The sequence below is a fragment of the Polyodon spathula genome, chromosome 18 (genome assembly GCF_017654505.1).
Source record: "Polyodon spathula isolate WHYD16114869_AA chromosome 18, ASM1765450v1, whole genome shotgun sequence".
Lineage (NCBI taxonomy): Eukaryota > Metazoa > Chordata > Actinopteri > Acipenseriformes > Polyodontidae > Polyodon > Polyodon spathula.
This window is the reverse complement of record NC_054551.1, coordinates 1,369,143-1,377,722: the sequence shown is the minus strand read 5'-3', so window position 1 is coordinate 1,377,722 and position 8,580 is coordinate 1,369,143. Positions and strand designations below refer to the sequence as shown.

Here is an 8,580-nt window from a genome sequence, read left to right as displayed (position 1 = left end):
TCTATTTTAGAAAACTACAAATCTAAAAATGTGGTCATTTGTTGTCTTTGGGAGCAGAGTATTTAATCTTCAAATTCAGCAGACCACATGACATTATTGGTAATTTAAAAACGTCTTTCAAAGCAGCAAAAATTTAGGCTGAAACAGAAATACAAGAAACAGTGCAGAAGCAGATGGGATTCCCAACCAGGATAGATGAGACTCATCCCACCATTATTATATATTACTGTGCTTCTCAGATGAAACACATACAGACATGTATGTCCTATTCACAAGCCGTGATGATGGCACATTACATTGCCAGTGTGTATTGACCCTGAAAGCTTGGAAATGGGACTGTCAGATGTTAAAAACCTACTACAATGAGAAAGCATTGTTCTGATTAATACTCAGCATTTGGAAAATAATTGCGCCCCATATAATTTAGATCAATATTTTAAAATATATAGGACTTTGAAAACCTTGATTGAGAAGTTATTAGCTGTACCATATCTGTCCTAAACTGTTTAGCTGAATAGTTCAGGTTTACTGTTGTTAACCCTACAATGCCTCCAGCTACTTTATCAGATAATCACAAAAATCACACTTCCAGCAAAGCAGATAAATCAGAAAAATCACACTTCCAGCAAAGCAGATAAATCAGAAAAATCACACTTCCAGCAAAGCAGATAAATCAGAAAAATCACACTTCCAGCAAAGCAGATAAATCAGAAAAATCGCACTTCTAGCAAAGCAGATAAATCAGAAAAATCACACTTCTAGCAAAGCAGATAAATCAGAAAAATCACACTTCTAGCAAAGCAAATAAATCTCTTTCATATTGGGCCAGGGGATAACTATCTTAGCATGACAGAAGGTAGGGTTTGGATGGCACCTCTTTCTGTTTTAAACATCTGTAATTACACATTTTCTTTGCTGAATAATAGCATACTTTGGTTGGCTTACAACAAGCATTAAATTAGAGTAATTAAAATATTTTCTAAATTACGGCAAAGTGAACATTGAGGACAGTAAGAGGGATTCAGTCACATCCAATATCCTCACAAGTACATCTTTCCTAAAGGTTAACTAAAGGCACAGCTTGTACATGATAAGGGTGGTTTTGTCAAGACATTCTGGTGACATTCTGTCACGTCTGCTGCATTTTGCAGATTTTCACTTACTTCTTTTATTCGGTCTTATTTATTTTCTGTTTACTCTGCACACATTCTTAACTCGGGAGGCGTTAGGAGGACAGAGATGTTATAAACTCCTAGTGGTTTATGTTCGAGCACTGGACGAGCTGTAAGTATGTTCATATAACCTTTATTTAATCGAAAAGAAAGACACTCAAGACTCAGTTATTTTAAGTTTTACGAATCAGAGCAGTGCTCCTTCAGTTTATTAAAATGCTTTTAATATTTGGAAAAAGGTAGGTTGATCAGACCTCCAAATTCCAACACAAGCAGTTTATAAGCACCCACTCCTATATTTCAGTTTCATTCAATATAACACTCTCTTAAAACCAAAACATAGTTTCAAAACCTTATAGCAATGCAACCAATACATGTAAGATATAACAATGTTAGTAATATGCTTACCTCCTGTTATAAGGAAAAGTAGCGTGAACAAAGGAATCAGTCTGGTGGAGATCTACAAGTGATGGACCACTTCACCCTGTCAAGCAAAGGTCTTGAATGTGGTACCCCTTTGCGAAAAGTGTGAGTTTTTATAGGATTCGTCTCCATAGGAATACATGGAGAATCTTTATCAAGTCTAACTCTTATCTCTTCGGCACACAAAAGCCTAAAAATTTAGAGCCTTGTGCCAACAATTAATAAAAATATAACACCTGGTCTACACATCCAATCATGATCTCACCCGCTCATCTCTCGACCCCTCTTTTATCTAAAAAGCTAGGTGAAACAAAGAAAATAATATTATTTTGAATATATGAGTGTTGTCTGAAATATATACAACACTATTAGTTATGATTATATTGATTATATGCAATATATTATATAATAATATATTCCCTCATGCCATTCTATTCTTCAAATTAGTTTTCCTTCTCTCTTTACAGGTGTGTGCTTAACAGATATTATAGGGAGCTTCCATCTTTTGTTTTTCCCAATATAGAGTTTCTCTTCATGGATAATCTATTTGTTTTTTATTTAAGTGTAAGATTGTAATGTCTCTGTCCTATGAGTTTCCTAACAGCACGAATTCAGCTGAACTGCGGACAACCTCCTATTTGTTTCAGCTGCACAAAAACCAGCTAAAACCATTTTTCTAGTTGTGCGCTTAGCTTTCCAATTTCCAGCGATAATCAAGGTTTTTTCCAATTTTTCTATGGCGAGAAGACACTCTCTAACCTTGACGCTGTTTGATAAGAGAACTCTGCTCTTCATGCCAACTATCCCTCCACTTTCTGGCACGACTTCAAGACAGGCTCACAGCAAGTTATAAAGTTTTTACTTTCTTAAAACCCATCTTCTATTCTTTTTCTTAAAATTACTTTTTAAGCTTCTTATTTTATTTTTCAAACAACATCTCTTTATATTGCATCATCTTTTAACTCGAGTCAAGCTAGACAGTTTCCTCCCTACAGAACACGATTACTAACTATTTTAAATGCGAACCTATCTTGATGAGAAACAATTTCATGTATATTATAACAGGCAGTGTTAAGCATATGGTCTTACACGCATAAATAGTTTATAGTAAAAAGCAAGCATATTAAACCTTATTTCAACATTTAACAACATTTGCTTAGGCTAAAAAGGGTGCTGCTGAAACTTAGCATTCAATTCTGGGAATCAAGCCCATCTTGATAAAAAACTGGCCACTTGTATCAAACTATATCAGCTTCTACTGCATGATTTTATATAAAGAAAATACATGTGTTTCACAATTAAGAATTAAAACAGCATTACGCGTTACTTTTGATTACACACTTACACAATTTTCCAAACTAAAGATTATACAAACAATACAAAGGATTATAACACATATTTTTGCATTAATACATTTCATTTTATATTCTCCAATCCATGTCCGGGGTTTCAGCTCGCTCCCAGCAGGACTCCACTTCGGTCTCAGGTTCCACTCGGGTAGGCTCAGTGAACACAACAATAGGCTCTCGAATCCATCGTCTTGTATCACAGGTGTGAGTCGCCATGGCCTTGACTTCGTACCTACAAGACACTTGTACATGTTTAGTAGGGACACCTTCCTCACATTCTAATTTTCCCAGATGCGCCCATTTTACTAAGTGACCCTTTCACAACTCATGTATTCAATCCTCTTAATATCGTTTTGGGTTTACATATAAATGAGAGAAAGAAACACCTACAGAATCATTGCATTCAAACAAGATTCTACAGTGTTTAGCCAAATGACTGCATGCCGGACAAAGTCTGAGCCCAGTCACTGATGACTTGCTTTGGCACATATTACATGCACAATTAACAAGAGGATTATGTTTTAATTTATGTGTCAGGGTTACTTCTGCACCATGTACAATAGTTCTGGGTCTGTACACATTGTTACTATACACTTCTTTCTGCTCACATGGAGACACTTTAGAAGGGATGCCATTCATCCAGAATACAGTAGGGGGCCAAAACTTACTGTTTTTCATATCAGCAGGCACCTAACTTGTAGTTTGTTTATCATCATTAGTGGGCAAACTCAATACAACTGAATCTGAATCAGTTGATGAATCATGAGCCTTAGCTACTGAGATTCTCCATACAAAAGGATTCAATGTTTTACTAAACAGCCTAGCTGATTCAGCGTTATTTGTGACAATTCATAAACCAAGAGATTTCTAAAACATTGTAACGCTCACATCCAGAATACAATCAACAACTCAGTTTCAGTTACTTAGCCACACGCACATCTAGCTGCGTCTGTTTTTATTACTTTAGTTTCTGTGAGCCCAGAATGTGCCCTTTGTCAGATTCACGTGGTTGTCAGTGAAATGTGTTGCTGGTTACCCAGGCTCGGTGAGGTTGATGGGGAAGAAAGCAGGACTGGTACAACCTGGAAAGTCAAATGTTAAACTTAACAACAACGAGAAAAGTGCTTTCTTTTTGTAACGGTTCATGAAAACCAAGCCACTTGACTGCTCTCCCTGCGAGAGCAAAACAGGAACATACTGGCAAAGTGTTCCAAAACAACGTCTAAAATATTGTTATCCAAATACTGTTATTCTTCATAAACTCCTGGAGGTCTCATTTAAGTAGCATCATATGGACCACAATGTGTCTTCTATCCTGCTAGCATGTGCAGAAATTTGTTATTAGCATATGGATGATCAGCACTGTATCACACACTGCTAGTAACATGGATTTGTAATCATATCATGGTCACGGTTGGGCAACTATCCAGAGTCTCTTGTAAAACAGGCTGGACATGGTTACTTGGCACCACCTGAAAAAACTAGGAGGGTGGGCAGAGTACGACCAACGTAAGATAATTCAGAGTTACTCAAACCACATGAACAAATGAACACATTTAAGCAAATGAGCCTGGTGACACACAAGCCAAGTTCAGGGACTTCGTACTAATCACACAAAAAGATGCAACCAAGCTAAATATGGATTTGTGACAGAAGAATGTGCTAAGCTGGGCTGCATGTGAATCAGTTTGTCTATTCAAGTGCATTTATTGTAAAGATTCTACTGTCCATGGGTCTGTTACTCTGCAAAACTCTGATAGCCTGGAAATGAATGAACTGCCAAGGTTTTGTTGCCTGGCTATGTTAAAATAAACACACCTCATCCCAGGGACTCGGATGGTAATATCTTTTTACAGGGACAACTATGTGATGAAGAGAAAACTAAATAATAAAAAAAAACTTGCAGACAGCTCCTTAATCATCTGATCACTACGCCTGGAACATTTTGACAGGTTGTTTATCAGCAATTGCAGTGAATACACCCTCAATTCCCAGAAGAAACGAGAGCGTTATGCTTATAGGACTGATCCACTGACATTTAAGATCTCATATCCAGGAGTGTCCTGGACTTGTATAAAGTGATCTGGGAATGGAAACCTTATTTTGAACGCCTCACAGACTCATGTATTTATTTTAAAATGTCTGTCAACATTTCACCTGCCATCATGTGTTTTATTATTTATTTATTTAGAGTTCCTGATTATTTAGTTTTCATTTTGCTTTTCTCCCTTTTTTAGAATGTCCAATTATGTTCCCTCAACGCAGAACTGTCCCACAAGAGCTCAGGAGACCTGAAGGTCAGTGGGAGTTCTCCGAGGACAGAGGCATTGCTGCAGGTGTCCACTGTGAGCTCAACAGGGCTTACGCACATTTTCCATTGAAAACAATGGCTAAGCATGGGTGTTGTTTCTTGTTTTTTTTCTGAACAGTACATCACCTGTACAGATGGAATGAGATACCAAAACATGTGTTGTTGTTTTGTTTATGTTTTTCGGATTTATGAGATTGTTTTTGTCTTTTGTTGCAATGACAAAGTTTTCTTGCATTGTGGGTTGCCATGCCAACAGAAATGTTGCATTTCAAAGGCTATGCCATTGGACAGATTCCTTTTAGATCACGTCTGGGAAGGCTCTGGGTGTGGCAGGCTAATTTTATCACATCGAACACCTGGAACGTGGGGAGTGCTAGAAAACATGCACATTATTCCATTTTTCAAGACAAAAAAATAAAAATAAACTAAAGGAACAGAGTATCCTTAATTAATTCCTTAGGGTAGGTGGAAGTCGGTTATTTAGGAAGGGGGCTGAGCTACGGCACCCAAGCTCAATGACTCGGACGGGAGACGACGTGGGATCCGAGGATTGGAGGCACGGATGCGCTCGTTAACCTTGGGGTGATGAGCAAGGGTAGAAATAGGGGGCGTAGTGTAAGTGATGTGTTCCTTGGTAAATGGTTAGTGTTTTAAACCTGCAAAGAGGCTGTGTTGCCGTATTGTGAACCGTGAGTTTTTGTCTTGTGTTTGTTAACTGTTGTCTGTTTTTTAATAGACTGCACCGCAAGCACTCCTGATAGTGAGCAGCAATCATTAGTGTCAGGCTTGTCTTGTCTGCCTAATCAGTGTCAATCTGTCAGTGGCATTTTCTTTTCTCAGTCTATCATCAAGTATGTCCTGTGGGTATGGCACATCTCCAGTAGAGAAAGTGAGATGAAAAGGAATACAACCCCTGATTTAAATCTGGACCATCCTGATATTTTCCTTTTAAACAATGTGTTCAGAATACAGGGAACTGACCAGGATTTGTATTTTTTATTGGAATCGTAATGCGAAGCCAGCCTTGGACTTTTCCGCTTGCCGGATCTTGGAGCTGGAGATTCTCAGATTTTGGAATGCTAGGTTTTACGTTTGGAGGAGTGGCCATTACGCGAGATAAGTCAAAAGACGCCAAACAATAAAATGACAAGAGGGTGTAGCTAAATGAGCCTTTATAAGGCTGATGATTACGTTATTGATTAATGGGTGGATTCTCCTATTCAGAAAGACGATGAGTTTCCAATTCATGAACAAAGCAACCTGGAACAAAAGTATTGAAATCCCTGTCAAAGGGAAGGGCATGTCCTTCTAGCAAGATAAACAAGTCATACAAAGGTGTATGATGACTCAAAGATACAACGCCTATGTTTTTTTCACCCCACCTTAAGCACTAACACAGGCAGCTAGGGTACCAGAATGACTAGTCTTCAGATGCAGAAATATGACACAAAAGAGCAAAGGAAAACTTTGAAACATGGTTTTCACAAAGGCGTTATATATACCTGTATGTAAATGAAATGCTTTGGGAGTTTTGCACGTGAAATTGAGTAGCTTACTGGTAGATTCTGCCAATGTACAATAATGCAGTTATGATGATCCATTAAGACAAGCAGGTGCGTAGCCAGCGGCATTTTACAGAGATGCTCCGGCTGCATTTCTACATTTGTCTTTCTTTTTACATTCCATTTGGTTCTATATAGAAAACAAAAAGCACCATTGGTTAATACAACTATGGATAAGAAGTTTCTAAAACAAATTCATAAAATGTATACTGTCACATCAAGTCATTAATGTTAACAAAAGAAAAAATAACTAACTTGAGCCCCTTTCACATTGGCATGCTCTACCTGGGTCAGAACCTATCCGGTCAGGACCTAACTGGGTCAGAACCCTGTGTCATGTGGGGTCGGCTACATGATTTCACACTGCTTTTGATAAAGTGTGTATCAGTGCCCCGGAAGCAGCTTGTTATGGATGCTTCCATCCAAGCTTCTCTGGATTGAACCATCAGCCAGATGTTGATTAGAGTAAATGTATTTTTATGCCTGCAGCAATCTGGCTTGTGCGTGTGTCTCAAGCAACAAAAATAGGGCTAAACTTACTAACAAAAACTTACATTGTGGAAGTGAAACCTTCACGCTCGTGTGGTTGTTTGTTATTTCATCTGCCATCAAGCGTTTTGTCTCACTCAACCCAGATCAAAGCGTCTTCAACCCACATCCTGAGGTGGGTCGCTGGTACCTGGGTTAATCCGGGTACGACCCAGGTGCGTGGTTTCACACGACGAGGGATTCACCCGTAAGAAATGTACAATTCAAATCTAAAATAAAACTCACCTTTGTTATTGTTTTGCTTACACTCTAGCAGGTACAGTTAGCCAGTTTGTCCAAAGCTATCATTTGCATAGGAGTTTCCTGGAATATTATCAAGAAGTTATATAATATAAAAGCTTATTGAAAGGCTAATGAATCCATTACAGTGACATGCTGTAAATACAAAAATGTAATTGTGTTGTTTAAAAAGTATCAATTTGCCTGGTTATATGAAATACTAACACAGAGATTACCTGTACAGGTGTTATGCGGATTTCATTCAAGGAAACAATGTTTCCCAGTTCTTTGCCTACCGCAGAATGATTGGTCTTAAATATTGTTGTGTGTTTCCTATTAGAAAAGCGATATCCAACCCAATCCAATACTGTTCACAGAGGAGAAGGATTACAAGATGAAATGTTTCGTGGTGTTATTATTCCTTTTTGAAAGAAAAACAAGTAGTGAAAACATTGCTCATAAGCTAGTTTGGAATATCTTTCATAAAAGGTCTTCAAACAAAGATTCATTTCACAGACAGGTTGTTATGCAACCTTTTGCAGTTGGCCACTTTTCTGACTCATCAGTTATTCACTCCCCAAATAGACTCCTTATAACAAACGCTCTGTGCAGCTTTTGCTTAGACTGTTACCCTATCAAGGCAAAACAGGTAGGTGGAATGGTTTCTTGGACTAATGAAGGAACTTCTTGAACACAGTAATATTTTACAGAAGGGACATTTCTTGGACCTAGTACTAATAACTGGAAGGTTTTACTTTCAGAATTTATTTTTTTAAACAAATTAATATAACATTGACAAAATGTGGAATAAGCAGACGCATGTGACAGGTATACATAAGTTATGAGTCATGACGCAAGGGATTGTTGCGAAGGATGCTGTGAAGAACATTCTTTAGCACAAGGCATGTAGATTATGGTGGATGTAGTGCATGGTTGGTTTCTTTTTTTAAATATACTTGTAGCTTTGATTTCATGCATGCAGGCTTTATGATACC

General features: G+C 37.9%; 1 long non-coding RNA gene across 1 annotated transcript in view; it reads left to right on the top strand.

Moving 5' to 3' along the window:
• Positions 1-8,158: 8,158 nt before the first annotated feature.
• Positions 8,159-8,580, top strand: part of LOC121294082 — a 5,612-nt gene continuing 5,190 nt past the window's right edge. The window contains exon 1 of the long non-coding RNA XR_005946692.1: positions 8,159-8,234. This is a non-coding gene — a long non-coding RNA (uncharacterized LOC121294082). The remainder of the gene's footprint in view (positions 8,235-8,580) is intronic.